This window comes from Ictidomys tridecemlineatus, chromosome 11 (assembly GCF_052094955.1).
Source record: "Ictidomys tridecemlineatus isolate mIctTri1 chromosome 11, mIctTri1.hap1, whole genome shotgun sequence".
In the NCBI taxonomy this organism is placed as follows: Eukaryota; Metazoa; Chordata; class Mammalia; order Rodentia; family Sciuridae; genus Ictidomys; species Ictidomys tridecemlineatus.
In genome coordinates, this window is record NC_135487.1 from 17,591,524 (window position 1) to 17,606,566 (window position 15,043).

Here is a 15,043-nt window from a genome sequence, read left to right on the forward strand (position 1 = left end):
TATTTATTTTTTAGTTCTCCGCGGACACAACATCTTTGTTTGTATGTGGTGCTGAGGATCCATCCCGGGCTGCAAGCATGTATTGTTTTTAAACTTGTTGATTTAGATGTCTTGATCCCTGAGTAGACTTAGATTTTAAGAATTCAATATAAAAAAAGTATGGAGAATTAAAATACAACCTTAAAAAAATAATAAAAAGAAGGCAGGAGGGGGTGGAATGACTATGCTTTTAAAAATTTCTTTAGTTTATTCCTGTGGGGAATAACAAGTAAATGTGTATTTGTCCATTGCTAAGTATGAGGTATATAATTTTTTATGTCTATTTGTTCCAAGTGTCTTTTCGTAAGAGGAGAATAAACAATAAGGAATTACTGATCTAAAAAAAAAGGAGGGGAGGAATATGACTCAGTGGTAGAGCATTTGCCTAACACACATAAGGCTCTGGGTTCACTCCTCAGCAACACACACACACACACACACACACACACACAAGATTTAAAAAAAGGAGAAGGAAAACTATAACTGTATATGCTGAGAAAGGAGGAGAAATGCTCAATTTCAAATAGAATGCTCAATTAAATCACAAAGAGCAGGAAAAGTATGGAAGATAAAAATAGGAACAAAAGATAAGGACAATGAATAAAAAACAGTATTATGATAGGTATTAATCAAACAGTGTCAATAATCACTTTATTTTTTAAAATATTTTCAGCTATAAACACAATGTCTTTTTTTTTATTTATGTATTTTTATGTGGTGCTGAGAATAGAACTCAATGCCTCACACACGCCAGTCAAACGCTCTACCACTGAGCCACAACCCCAGCTCAATAATCACTTTGAACATCAATGGTCTAAATACAGCAATAAAAAGACAGAGATTGTCAGAGCAAGAAACTTACTTTACATATAAAGACACATATAGAAGCTCAACAAATCCTACAAACAAACAAACAAAAAATCATACCAAGCAATCACTTAAAACAGTGATAAAAGAAAATCTTAAATACAGAAAATAAAAGATATTTTTTGGGTAGAGGAACAAAAGATATAAAATGTCAGCACATTTCTCACTAGAAACAATGCAAGCTAAGAGACAATGGAACAATGTCTAATTACCCTGAGGGGTGAAAACATCAACCTAGAATTTTAACCTGGCAAAACTGTATTCCAAAAATCATGAAGATATTATAAGGATAGCCTTAGGCCTGAGTCTAAACAACTCCATTTTAAAACTCCAGTTTGAAACCTGCAGTCTCACCAGGCAAGCCTAACAGAGCCCTCCAGTATGGCCCTCATCCCAAACAAGTCACTTCCCCGCAGCCTGACAAACTCAGAGTGAAGTCTCTGCCATGTTGCCCTCACCCTGAGAAGAGCAAGAAGCAAGAAAATCAGGGTGGGGACCACAAGACCAGATGTTTTAATCTCAGGATAAATGACATCACTGAGAAATTCGGAAGCTGCTAGTAGGGATTGAAAGGGTGGTCAGAAGCCCCAAAATTTAGTATAAATGATGGAGCAAAGGAACAGACTTTCAGCGCCGACACTGATGCACACAAGACTGAGAGCCTGATGGGGACCTGGACTGACCTCCCAACTCTTCTCATCTGCCTGATCCTCTGCCTTTGTTCTCACCATTCTCAGACTCTACTGCAGCCTCTTGACTCTGGTGAGAAAAGGACTTCTCCCTGTGACCGCCTCCTCAGCCAGCTGTCAGCTCCACCCCAGGAGAAGCCTGCCTTGGTTCCTGACCTGATCACCAGGTCTGAGTGAGTGTGCATCTGCTGGACTAGAGCCTAAGGCTGGAGACTTTAGATCTGACACTTCAGTTTAGCACATAGAGGGAATGTCTGTCATGAGCCTGTCATGATTAAGTGTGTTTGCAGGGCTTAGAATTCATCTAGAATTGTTTGCTGTGGGTTGATTATGTCTATTGCAGTGAAATAAGGATTATCATTTTCTTATAAGAACCTATAAAGTGGGCTGGGGATGTGGCTCAAGCGGTAGCGCGCTCGCCTGGCATGCGTGCGGCCCGGGTTCGATCCTCAGCACCACATACAAACAAAGATGTTGTGTCCGCTGGAAAAAAAAAAACCGAAATAAATAAATAAATTCTCTTTCTCTCTCTCTCTCTCCCCCTCTCCTCTCTCTTTAAAAAAAAAAAAAAAGAACCTATAAAGTACGATTGTATTGAGTGATTTGAGTGAATAAAGCATTGAAAAGGGCAAAAGCGTGTGGACATTCTTTATTTCTCCCCCTCAACTGCATAAGTCACACCTTTTGCCCATTGCGACAGATATAAAGGCTTCTTCAGATCTAAAGCTGAAAGAATTCATCACTAGCAGACCAGAACTATGAGAATAGTCGAAAGAACAAAAATGATATAGGTCTGGTCTATACAGGGGATTGAAAGCATTGGAAATTGTAAACATGTAAATATAGGGGACTTAATCTCTTTGAGAGGGGAAAAAATAATAATAGTGCATTGTGGGGTTTATAATATATGCAGAATTTTGGATGTGGTGACAAGGAACCAAAGGCCAGGAGCGGGGTAAAGGAAGTCTGTTGTGTTCTGCTTCTTACATGGTATGAGGAACAGTAACTATTGTTTGAAGTAGAAGGTACACTAAAATATATACTGTAAACCCCAAAGCAACTACCACAACAAAACAAAAAACAGAGAGAAAGCTAATAAGCCGATAAAGGAGATAAAAAGGAATCATAAAAAATGCTCCACCCAGGGCTGGGGATTTCACTCAGTGGGAAAGTGCTTGCTTGGCATGCGTCAGGCCCCAGGTTTGATCCCCAGCATGGGAAAAAAATTAAATTAAAAAAAAAAACTCAATGCAAAAGAAAGCAGAAAAGAGAAACAAGAGAAAAAAGATGAGAGACTGTCTGGAGCTGCTCTGTCTGGAGCACGCCCTTAGGTCCTAAGCAAGAGATACTGAACGATTATTGTGCCCCCAAATATCTGGGCTTTACCTCCACTCAGAGGGTGAGGTGAAGCTCCAGGAGAAGGTGTCACTGGGTGGGGCAGAGCTATACTCACCTGTTCCTTTGTAATCCTACCCCTTTGTCCTTTATGGGATAGAATGTTCCATGGAACCTCCCCTGTGTGTCCCCTATATAAGAATAAAGAATTCCAGTGGCTCTCTCTTTTTCCACGGACCCCTAAGTCTCAGATTTTGAAAAGGTACTTCTGTGTGATTGTGTGTTTTCTTTGCCAAGAGGAGTAGTCAGATTTTGTGACCCCAGCATTAGGTCACCAGCTTAGGATAAATGTGAAAAGACACAATGAACACAGGTGCTTCAACAACAGGATTTATTTGTTTGGGTTGTGTGTGTGTGTGTGTGGTGCTGGGGATTGAACCCAGGGCCTTGTGCCTACAAGGCAAGCACTCTACCAACTGAGCTGTACCCCCATCATACCACCGGTCATCGGTGACATCCTGCTTCCCCACATGTTGAAGTTGGAACGTTAGAGAAGGGAAGCATATGAAGCAGGGAGAAGGGGGCCACAGCTGGTATCCCGAGAAGCGAGGTGTTCCGCCTTTTTATACGTCCTAGGCTTCCTTTGTTCTCCTGCTTTGCCCCCTTATCTTTCTCCTTCCTGCAGATGTGACTAGGCCCAGGAATGCTCGGTGGGATGGCCAAAAGGTGGGAAATAGGGGGGCAGAAGGGGGAAGGGCAGGATGGAGTAGCCAAGGCACATTAACAACCTTACAGCTCCCTGTAGAGGGGAAATTCCCGGGGCTGGTTGCCTTGGCAAGAGGTTGGAGCAGGGGCAGGCTCTTGATAAGATCCCTCAGGGGACAGTCTCCAACTTCCCAGGCTCACTCAAAATTGGCCTCCTTGATCCGACCTGACTCTATTTACCTATCTACCCTGACTGCCTGTCTAATTCTGGCTTCAACCAGCCCAACAGTAGGATTTCTGAAGGAGGCTTTGGAACACACTTTATAGAGGAACAGGAGACCACGGTCGGCCACGTGTGTGACTTCCTTGGTTTCAACAACAGGTGAGCTTCCCTGGTTGCATTTGTCACACTTCAAGGCCAGGAGGCTAACACATCTTTGAGGAGGAGGGACACTTTTTGTTTAGAATTCTCTCAGACTATACCTTATGGGTCTCCCTTTGGCTAGTTCTAATTTGTAGCCTTTTGCAATCCTAAAACTGTAGTTGTAAGCAGAGCACTTTTTTGAATTCTGTGAGACCTTCTAGCAAATTATTGAACTTGAAGGTGACCATAGGAACTGCCTGCCTCTGTCGCTAGCAGGTGTGAAGAGAGGGGGCTCTAGGATCCCTGTGCTGCTGGCTGGTGTCTGACCAAGGCCCTTCCCTCAGATCGGGCAGTTTGCTTAAATTCTTTTATAACTATTCAGCAACAAAAAGGAGCAAATGATAAGTGCATCAAAGTGGATGAATGTTTAGTGACTTTATAAAATAATCTAGAACCCCCCCCAAAAAACACATACTATATGACCACATTCATATAACATTCTAGAACTAACATGACAAAGCAGATCACTGGTTGCCTGGGCATGAAGTGGTATACGATGAATTCCCAAGGATGGAATCTTTTTGGAGATGTAGAGACATTAACTGGTTTCATACATATCACAATTCATCAAACTATATACCTTAAATATGTGCATTTTGTTTTATATTGATTATGCTTGAATAAAGTTATTTCATTTATAAAAAAAAAAAAAAAAGAAAAACTGAAGTCAGCATGCTCATTCACCCCTGTAATTCCAGCAACTCAGAGGGGACGTGGAGGCAGGAGGATCCAAGTTCAAAGCCAGCCTGGGCTACTTAACAAGACCCTGCCTCAAAACAAACAAAGGGCCGGGCACGTAGCTCTGTGGTAGAGTGGTACAACTGATGCCCAGGTTCCATGTCCCATTCATTTAATGAGAATTTCAGTAGGTGAAGCCCTTGCATTGATATTTTTGAAATATTAGTGATTCTAATGTGAAAACAGGGTAAAATACTGTATTTGAAACCAGGTTATTCAGACAGTGGGACAGGTAAAAAAAAAAGCCAAAAGGTGGTCTCTTTACAATTTCTTTCTCTCTTACCCAGCAGCAGAGAGGCCTCTGCTGCACCCACCCCAAACTCCAAGCCCCACCTCCGCACAGACTCTTCCTAAGTCCTATTAGAACTCAGTGGTGCTTCAGGGAAACCTCAGGGAAGGCAAAGTAGCAGAAGCTCTAGGGCAGAACTTCTCAGGCTGGACCCCTGAGAAGGGGGACCCCAGGACTGTCAGCAGGCCTGCTAAAATTGTAAGCAGAAGCTTATGAATTATATGCATTTTTCCCATGGAGAAAGTCTATAACTTTTAGTAGATTTTTAAAGAACAACACCTAAAAACCACCCTGGGGGGAACAAAGGGGCCATTTGCATGAGTACTGTGGGTGCAGGGAAGGGGGCCAGTGTTGGAAAGAAGGAACATCAAAGGGACAGGAAAGCTCAGTCCCAGATCAGCCAGCAGCAGCCTGGGGTTGATTGGTTTCTCCTGGGAGGAGGCAGCCATTCTCGTCTATGTCTGCAAGTCAGAACACAACTACCCGGCTCTGTGGGGCCACTGGGCCCTCGCCAGCTGGCTCACAGACAAACCAGCCTGCTCCAGAGTCTTGACCTGGGTCTGCTGTTTCCACTTCATTGGGCAGGATTTCCCAATGATGCTGAGAGATAGGTGGGTCCCTTAGCACCCAGTTCTAACCACATTGACATGAGCCTATGGGATCAGATACTTGGCTATTCCAGTCTACTTAACAGGAATATCACGTGGGCTACCAGGGGCTGTTGTAGGAACAAATGAGGCAAGGCACCTAAGATAGCAGGAAACAGTTTTATTTGGCTGCAGCCAGGTTCAGAGGGCACAGCTTCTGCTGTAATCAATTAATCCCCTGAACCCTGAGTTCAGGGAGTTTCAGAGTTTTATACCCAGCATGTAAGGGGAGGGGCTCAGAAGTTCACAGTCTGCAGAAGTTCACATAAAAGCAGCTTTTTCTTTCACTGTTTTGGGTAAGTTAACCCTTCAAGGACAACACCAGAGGAGGGGAGAGCTTCTTCTCCCCTTTCTTTCCTCCCCCTGCCAGGGCCCAATTGTAACTTATCTTAAAAATGTAGACATCTCTGTGAAGCCCAACTCAAGGCCAGAGGCCTTGTTTGCACTTTTCTACAAACTACTATACTGGATACATGTTTGTGAAAAACTAGTAAGGGAGTGTCCAGCACCTGGAGTGCTGGTATCTTCTCAGCCAATGGCCAAGTAAAACAGGGCGACACGAAAATAGGAAGTTTATCTACATTGAACTCTTTTGCAGAGACTCTTTTGCTGACAGTCCTAAAATCAGCCATGGTGAAGATTCCTGGAAAGGCCCAGTTAAGACTTTTCTGTGGAGAATGGTGGTGCCACTTCAGGGCTATGAGAAGAATATATTCTTTGGGGCTAATTACAGGCTTATCTAGGACTAGCTTTTAGCCTAGGCCCAGTCCTTATCAGGCCTCTCCAAGACAGGAACTCTAATAGGGAACCCTAAAGGGTTAAAACAGTGCAAAAGCAAATAGGATCAATGACACTTTTCTATATCAACTCCAGCTCTGTGAAAAGGGAGAAATTAAATCTCCTTTACGAAGTCATAATTCACTGGATGTGATGGTGCAAACCTGCAATCCCAGAGGTTCAGGAGGCTGAGACAGGAGGATCACAAGTTCAAAGTCAGTCTCAGCATTTTAGTGAGACCCTGTCTCAAAAATAAAAACGGCTGGGCCTGTAGCTCAGTGGTAAAGCATCCTGGGTTGACCCCTAGTGTACCACCACCCCGCAACAACAAAAAAAAATTCATAATTTACCAGCCAGGCACAGTAGCCCACGCCTGTATTCCCAGTGACTCAGGAAGCTAAAGCAGGAGGACCAAAAGTTCCAGGCCAGCCTGAGCAATTTAAGGAGACAATGTCTCAAAATTTAAAAATAAAAGGGAGCCTGGAGCTGTGGCTCAGTAAGAGAGTGCCCCTGGGTTCAATCTCACAAAAATTAAAAAAGGAATGTGTATGAGAGAGAGAGAGAAAGGGAGAAATTCATAACCTTATCAGCTTTCATGAAATCCAAATATCAGAGCACATTAGGATTTAATCCTAAAATCCTTACACAGAGAATTTAAAATCTTTAGGCTGATAGTATTCAAACATGTTTGACAGAAATAAATGCAAATTGTCTTAGGGGCTGGGAGTGTAGCTAAGGGGTAGAGGGCTTGCCAAGCACCAGGAGCTTCACAACCCTCAAAATAAAAAGAAATGCAAATAATCTCTGAAGGAACTCAGCTTCACCACAGGCCTCAAGTAATTCACAGATATTTCCAGGCAATATGAGCAATTCACAACCAAACACACAAGGAAGTAAGACACCATGAGAGAAAGCAAACAAAATTGAGACATAGCAGAGACAGAGTTAAAAGATGGTAGAATTAGCAGACATGGAATATAAAATAATCTTGATTAATATACTTAAAGAAATAAAAGGAAACAAGTAAATTTCAAAAATTATCAAGTATAATTTCTGAAAATGAAAAAATATACTAATGTGAAATTGAACATTCAGTAGACAGATTAATAATTAGATCAAAATTGCTGAGGTAGCCATTAAAAAGCAACAACAACAAAAAACTGATATGGACTTGGCATAGTGGCACATGCCCATAATTCCAGCAGTTCAGGAGGCTGAGGCACGGGGATCGCCTCAGAATTTAGTGAGGCCCTAGGCAACGCTGTCTCAAAATAAAAAATAAAGGTCTGGCGATGTGGCTCAGTGGTTAAGAGCCCCCGGATTCAATCCCTGGTATGGAAACAAAATCAAACAGACATGGGGTCTGGATGTATAACTCAGTGGTACTAGCATACATGAGGCCCTCCCCCAGCACCACAAGGAAAAAAAAAAAAAAAGACATAGCACTTATAACTTTCAAACTAACAGAGGGCAAAAGTCAATCCAAAAAGTTTTTTAAAGAAAAAACAGTAGAGGGCTGGGGGTGTCGTTCCGCGGTAGAGCACGAGCCTACCATGTACCATGAGGCCCTGGATTCCATCCCAGCACCAACAAAGGGATGGGGCAGAGACAATTCTGACAAATATAATGCATATTACAAGATGTAAGAAATAAATAAATATACATTAATCTCTATGAGTAGGCTTTTACCCAAAGACAAATGATGTCAGACCAAACAAAAGTATGAAACTCAGCTCTATTCTGTTTATAAAAGACAGATCTAAAACATAAGAAGATAGCCGGGCATGTTGGCACATGCCTATAATCCTAGCAACTGGGACTGAGACAGGAGGATCACAAGTTCAAGGCCAGCCTCAGTAACTTAAGGAGACCCTGTCTCAAAATAAAAAATAAAAGGGCTGGGGCTGGGGTTGTGGCTCAGCATTAGAGTGCTCGCCTAGCACTTGCAGGTCCCTGGGTTCGATCCTCAGCACCACATAAAAATAAATAAATAAAAGAAAGATATTGTGTTCAACTACAACAAAAAATAAATATTAAAAAATAATAATAAATAAATAAAAAGGGCTGGGTGCCAGAACCAGACGAATTCTCAGCTGAATTCTACAAGACCTTCAAAGAAGAACTAACACCAATCCTCCTCAAATAATTCCATGAAATAGAAAAGGAGGAAACCCTTCCAAACTCGTTCTATAAAGCTAGTATCATCCTGATACCAAAATCAGATGAAAACACATCAGGGAAATAAAATTTCAGACAATATCTCTTATGAACATAGATGCAAAATTTTTTAATAAAATGTTGGCAAATCGCATACAAAAACATATTAAGGGCCTGGGGTTGTGGCTCATGGTAGAGCGCTTGCCTCGCACGTGCAAGGCCCTGGGTTCAATCCTCAGCATCACATAAAAATAAATAAACAAGATAAAGGTAGTGTCCAACTACAACTAAAAAAATTAATTTAAAAAAATATTAAAAAATAGTATACCAACATCAAGTGGGGTTTACCCCAAGGATACAAGGTTGGTTCAACATATGGAAATCAATAAATGTAATTCATCACATCAATAGACTTAAAGACAAGAATCACATGATTATTTCAATAGATGCAGAAAAATCATATGACAAAATACAGCATCTATTTATGTTCAAAACACTAAAAAAACTAGGGATAATAGGAACACACCTCAACATTGTAAAAGCTATACATGCTAAACTCAAGGCCAACATCATTCTAAATGCGAAAAATTGAAAGCATTCCCTCTAAAAACTGGAGTGAGACAGGGATGCCCTCTTTCACTATTCAACAGAGTTCTGGAAAATCTAGCCAAAGCCACTAGACAGAAGAAAGAAAGGGATATAAATAGGAAAAGAAGAACAAAAAGTAAAATCAAGAATTAATAAATGGGACAGTATCAAACTAAAAAGCTTCTTCCACAGTAAAGAAAACAATCAAGAACATGAAGAGAGAGTCTACAGAATGGGAGAAAATCTTTTCCACCTGCATTAATCTCCAGGATATATAAAGAACTCAAAATAACACCAAAAAACAAATAACCCAATCAATAAATGGACAAAGGAACTGAACAGGCACTTCACAGAAAAAGAAATACAAATGGTCAACAAATCTATGTTCAGGACCCAGGTTGTGGTTCAGTGGTAGAGCTCTTGCCTACCATGCGTGAGGCACTGGGTTCAATCCCCGGTACCACATAAAAATAAAGATGAATAAAATAAAGGTATTGTGTCCATCTACAATTAAAATAATATTTTAAAAAAGAAAAAATAAATGTTCAACCTCACTAGCACTGAGAGAAATGCAAATTAAACTACACTGAGATTTCATCTCAATCCATTCAGAAGGGCAATCATCAGGAATACAAGTAACAATAAATATTGGCAAGGATGTGAGGAGAAACCTTGCTGGTGGGACTGCAAATTGGTGCAACGACTCTGGAAAGCAGTGTGGAGATTCCTCAGAAACTTGGAATGGAACCACCATTTAACCCTCTCCTTGGTATATACCCAAAGGACTTAAAATCAGCATACTATAGTGACACAGCCGCATCAATGTCCATAGCAGCTCAATTTACAATAGCTAAGATGTGGAACCAAACTAGGCACCCTTCAACAGATTAAAGGATAAAGAAAATGTGGTATTTATACACAATGGAATATTACTCAGCCATAAAGAAGAATGAAATTATGGAATTTGCAGGTAAATGGCTATCATGCTAAGTGAAGTAAGCCAATCCAAAAATCCAAGAGATGAATATCTGCTTTGATATGTAGATGCTGACTCACAATGAGGAGGGGGTGTGGGTTCACTGGATTGGAAGGGTATGGGGGGGGGGGAGGGAGAGGGGATGGAAATGGTAAAAGACAGTAGGACAAATTCAACATAACTTTCCTAGGTTCATATGTGAATATATGAACCAGTGTAACTCCACAAGAATGGGAAGTTATACTCCATGTATGTATGATATGTCAAAATACATTCTACTCTCATGTATAACTGAAAAGAGCAACAACAACAAAAAGACCATGGTGGGGGGCAGGCGTGGTGGTGCACACCTGTAATCCCAGTGGCTAGGGAAGCTGAGGCAGGAGGATTGCAAATTCAAGGCCAATCTCAGCAATTTAGTGGGACTCCAAACAACTTAGTGAGACCCTGTCTCAAAATAAAAATTTAAAAGGGCTGGGGATGCGGCCCAGTTAAGCATCCCTGGGTTCTATCCCCACTACATACATACATACATACGTACATAAGTAAATATTTTTTAAAAGGACTAGAGTGTTGCTCAGTGGTAAAATATTCTTAGGTTCAATTCCCAAAATGAGTACCAAAATAAGTGTATAAGTAAGTTAATTAGTTAATTATAATCATTAGTATCTTTTTTAAAAGATAAAAAGATTTATTTATTTATATGTGGTGCTGAGGATCAAACCCAGTGCCTCACACTTGGGAGGCCAGTGCTCTACCACTGAGCCCCAGCCCCAGCCCCAATTACTATCATTATTTGAGGTGCCGGGTATCAAAAGCAGGACCTTGTCAGCAGAGCCACTACCACTGAACCACATCCCCGGCCCTTAGTTAATCAATAAAACAAAAAGACACGTAAATTTGGAAAAAGGAATACTAGGCAAAAAGGAAAAAGAAAGAGAAGATGAGCTGGGGATGTAGCTCAGAGGAAAAAAAACACCTGCTTAGCACACAGGAAGCCCTGGGTTTGACCCTCCAACACCCCCCCACACACACACACAACAGCTACATTTAAAATAAAAAAATCATTTGAGAGAAAGAGGGCCATTACATCACGATAGAAGTTCAATTCACAGAGAGAGATAGCATTTCTAAAATGTTGTACATCCAATAACATCACCTCAATATATGATAGAAATTGATTCATCTGACCTAGTGGGATATTTTAACACACCTCTTACTAATTGTTGATATTTTAACATACCTCTTACTAATTGTTAGAACAAGTAAGGGACACAGAAACTTCAAATCGAATTTTAATAAGCTATCATGTTCCAACCGTCTGTCTATACCTAGGTCAACACAGTACTTCACTGTCTTAATTACTGTTGGCTTAAACAAATTGTCCTTAATGACATCCCTGGCATACAGCAGGTACTTAATAAATGTCACTGACGGCAGCAGCAGCAGCAGTAAATTACTTTGGTCCAGTCACTTAACCTCTGTGAGCCTCCCTCAGTTACTTCTTCCAAAAAGTGTTCATAATAATAAATTATTTTTCCAAGTTGTTTTACTAACCAAATAGAATAATGCACGTGAAAACAATTCATAAAGTATGGGAACAATGTAGGAATCACTGCTCCTGCTGGTGGGCTGGCACTACCAAGCACCAAGCATCAAAGTGTCCATCTGAGCAGTCACTAGGTGGAACAAGAGCACCCAGGGCATGCAAAGTCATGCCCTGCCAGGGCTCTGGGAGCACAGGCGAGAGACAGGGTGAAGAGGAGCCGGAAGGCTGCTTGCTGGGGCAGCCTGCCCTCTGGTGGATGAACCTAGACAATCAAGGCCTTCTTATCCCCAAGGAGCGGCTAGAGAGACTCTGCGTATCTCCCTGGGGAGCAGGTAAGACACAGAGACAGAAGGTGAACTTCCACGCAAGCTGGCAAAACTTTGCTCCATCAAGCTGCCGGGGGCCTGTAACCACTGTCTGCCTGAGTGTGGAACCTGAAGCCGGAACAGCCTGACCTCCTTCAGCCCCCAGGTTGCCCGAGATGCCCAAGATGCCCCAGGAAGGGTGTGACCCTGGTGGGTGGATGGAGGGTGTCTCAGGGTTGAGAGGAAGTGATGCTGCAGGATGTCGCAGACGGACAGCAAGTCCACCCCTATCTCTATATATGCTTTTCTCGGCTCCCTCCACTGCCTACCATACTGGGAATTGAACCCAGGGGTGCTTATCCACTGAGCCACATCCCAGCCCTTTTTATTTTTTGAGACACAGTCTTACTAAGTTGCTTAGGGCCTCCCTAAGTTGCTGAGGATGACCTTGAACTTGTGATTCTCCTGCCTCAGGCTCCCAGTCACTTGGATGACAGGTCTGGGCCACCACACCTGGCCATATATTCTTTTTTATGAAGACAAAGCATCACATAAAGGTTTTTGACTCAGCTAATGCTTTTTGAGATGAAGGGTTCCACTTCTGGCCTCAGTGCACTCAGTCTCGGAAGGTGCTCTGCCCTGGGAAGGGTGGGACCTGGCTGACCCTGACAGAGGTGACAGCTGCAGGCAACCCTCTGACTGCAGATGAGTCCTTAGTCCTTGATGGAGCATTGCCAGTAAAGGGTCAGATTGACTGCCTGCCACCCCACCTTTCCTCCTCCTCCTCTTCTTCTTCCTCCTCTTAAACAATACATTTATTTATTTATGTATTCATTTATTTATTTTTATGTGTAGCTGAGGATCAGATCCAGGGCCTCACACGTGCTAGGCAACTGCTCCACCCCTGAACCACAACCCCAGCCCCCCTCGCCGTTCTTCTTAAACTTGCTCTCCTCAGGGTCCCAAGACGATGAGGACAGCTCCAGAATCATACACAGACTGAGCGCGAGAGTGGAAAGGGGACTCTGCCTTCCTGTGCCTCCCTGAGGACAAGCAGGCCTTCCTAGGCCCCACAGCACACTTTTCCTCCTGTGCCACCAGCCAGAAAAGAAACCCGATGATCTGGGAAGGCCTTCTGGAACCTGAAGCTTACATCCTCTGGTTCTTGAGAACCACCCTCTCAAGAGACCCTCTCTGCCCTCTCCACAGGCTCTCCAGGGTCTCCCAAAAATTTATCCATTAGACAAAATTCTCGAAAATCCACGACCCACCAGGCGCTGTTCCAGACGCTTGTACCCACGGTGAAGAAAAGCAAGTCCTGCCCTGGTGGAACTCCCGTTCTAGTGGGGAAGACTTTCAGGAGTGTGAAGGCATTAGGAAATTGGGTCTGTTAGATTGGGTCAGCTAAGAAAGAAGCAGCAGGGGAAAGTGGAGCGGGGTGAAGAGACAGGGTCACCCCCAGAAAGGCGCTGGCTGGATTCCTCCTAGAGTAGGCAGGCCAGCCTCTGAGGGGCAGGGTTTTTGTTTTGTTTTGTTTGTTTTGGTTTTGGCAATGCTGGGAACACAAGGAGGCCAAGTGCATTTGGACAAAAATGGGCAGTTAGTGATGAGGTGGCAGAGCTAACAGGTCCCAAAAAGCCTGCAAGCCATTAAGGACTTGGGCTCCCCACCCACCCACCCTCCCCGGCCCCCAAGGACCTTGGCTTTCACTGGAGTGAAATAGGGAGCCTTTTTCGGGTTTCGACCTGAGCAGAGAAGTGGCACGGCTGACTTATATTTTTTAAAGGATGGATGCAGATGTTGCGCGGAGAAGGGATCCAGGGGGATGGGCGACTTACCAGAGGCTGGCTCAGGGAACCAGGTAAGAGGTGAGCTGCTGCGGCCCCGCCCTTTGGAGTGGACCAGAGGTGATAGGAACCTGGCTGTCTTCTGCTCCGAACCAATAGATGTTGATGATGGATTAGGTGAAATATTAGGTGAGAAGAAATAGTGTCAAGGATACCTCCTAAGTCTGGCCTGAGCCACTGGAAGGTGTGATAGAGGGAAGCAGCTTGGTGGGGGAGAGAAGGGGCGCCACACCCCACCTGCCTTCAGTTACCACCCAGTTAATCCCATCAGGGAACCAATTAACTGATTAGGTTGAAGCTATGACCCAATCATTTCTCCTCCAAGCCTTCTTGCATTGCCTCATGCATGAGCTTTTAGGGGACACCTCATATCCAAACCATAATACTTGCTAAGTTGCTGAGGCTGGCCTCACACTAGGGATCCTCCTGCTATAACCTCCCAAGTCACTAGGATTACAGGTGTGCCCCACTGCACCTGGCAGGGTATATGCAGTTTCAAACGATAAATCTTCTCCAACATTCCTCTTCTTATACCTTAGGATTTTTTTTTTAAGTTGTTGATGGAGCTTTAGTTTATTTATTTATATGTGGTGCTGAGAATTAAACCCAGTGCCTCACACATCTAGGCAAGCACTCTACCACTGAGCTACAACCCCGGCCCTCGAGCTTAGGATTTTACCCAGGGAAATGCTGTCTCAACCCCATTGCCATAGATCATGCGGAATACTAGTTCCAGGCAAACAAGTGAACTATCAGAATTACTTTCAGCTGTGAGACACACTGTGCTCTGTGTACTGAGCACTGTGCTCACCTTGGCAGCACATATATGAAAACTGGACCCATACAGAGAAGATTAGTGTGGCCCCTGCTCAAGGATGACACGCAAGTCCATAAAGAATTCCATGTTTGTGCCATTCTTGGAAGGTTATTTAAGAATTGCATGCTCTCTACAAGAAGATAAAATCAAAGCATCCAAATTGTGACTTTCATACAAAATAATCCGTGTAAGTGAAATATGCAATGAGAACAGAGAAGAGTTGCACATGACATGTTGTGAGTGAATATGCCACTAGTACGCACATCAGGAAGGAGGAAAAGTCAACAGGTATCT

The 15,043-nt window shown here is 43.1% G+C and overlaps 1 non-coding gene across 1 annotated transcript; it reads left to right on the forward strand.

Annotated features, from left to right (window-relative positions):
• The first annotated feature begins 14,735 nt into the window (after positions 1–14,735).
• On the forward strand, positions 14,736–14,842 carry LOC120891138 (U6 spliceosomal RNA). Its single transcript, XR_005735558.1, has one exon. It is a non-coding gene; the product is annotated as a U6 spliceosomal RNA (small nuclear RNA).
• Positions 14,843–15,043: the final 201 nt, after the last annotated feature.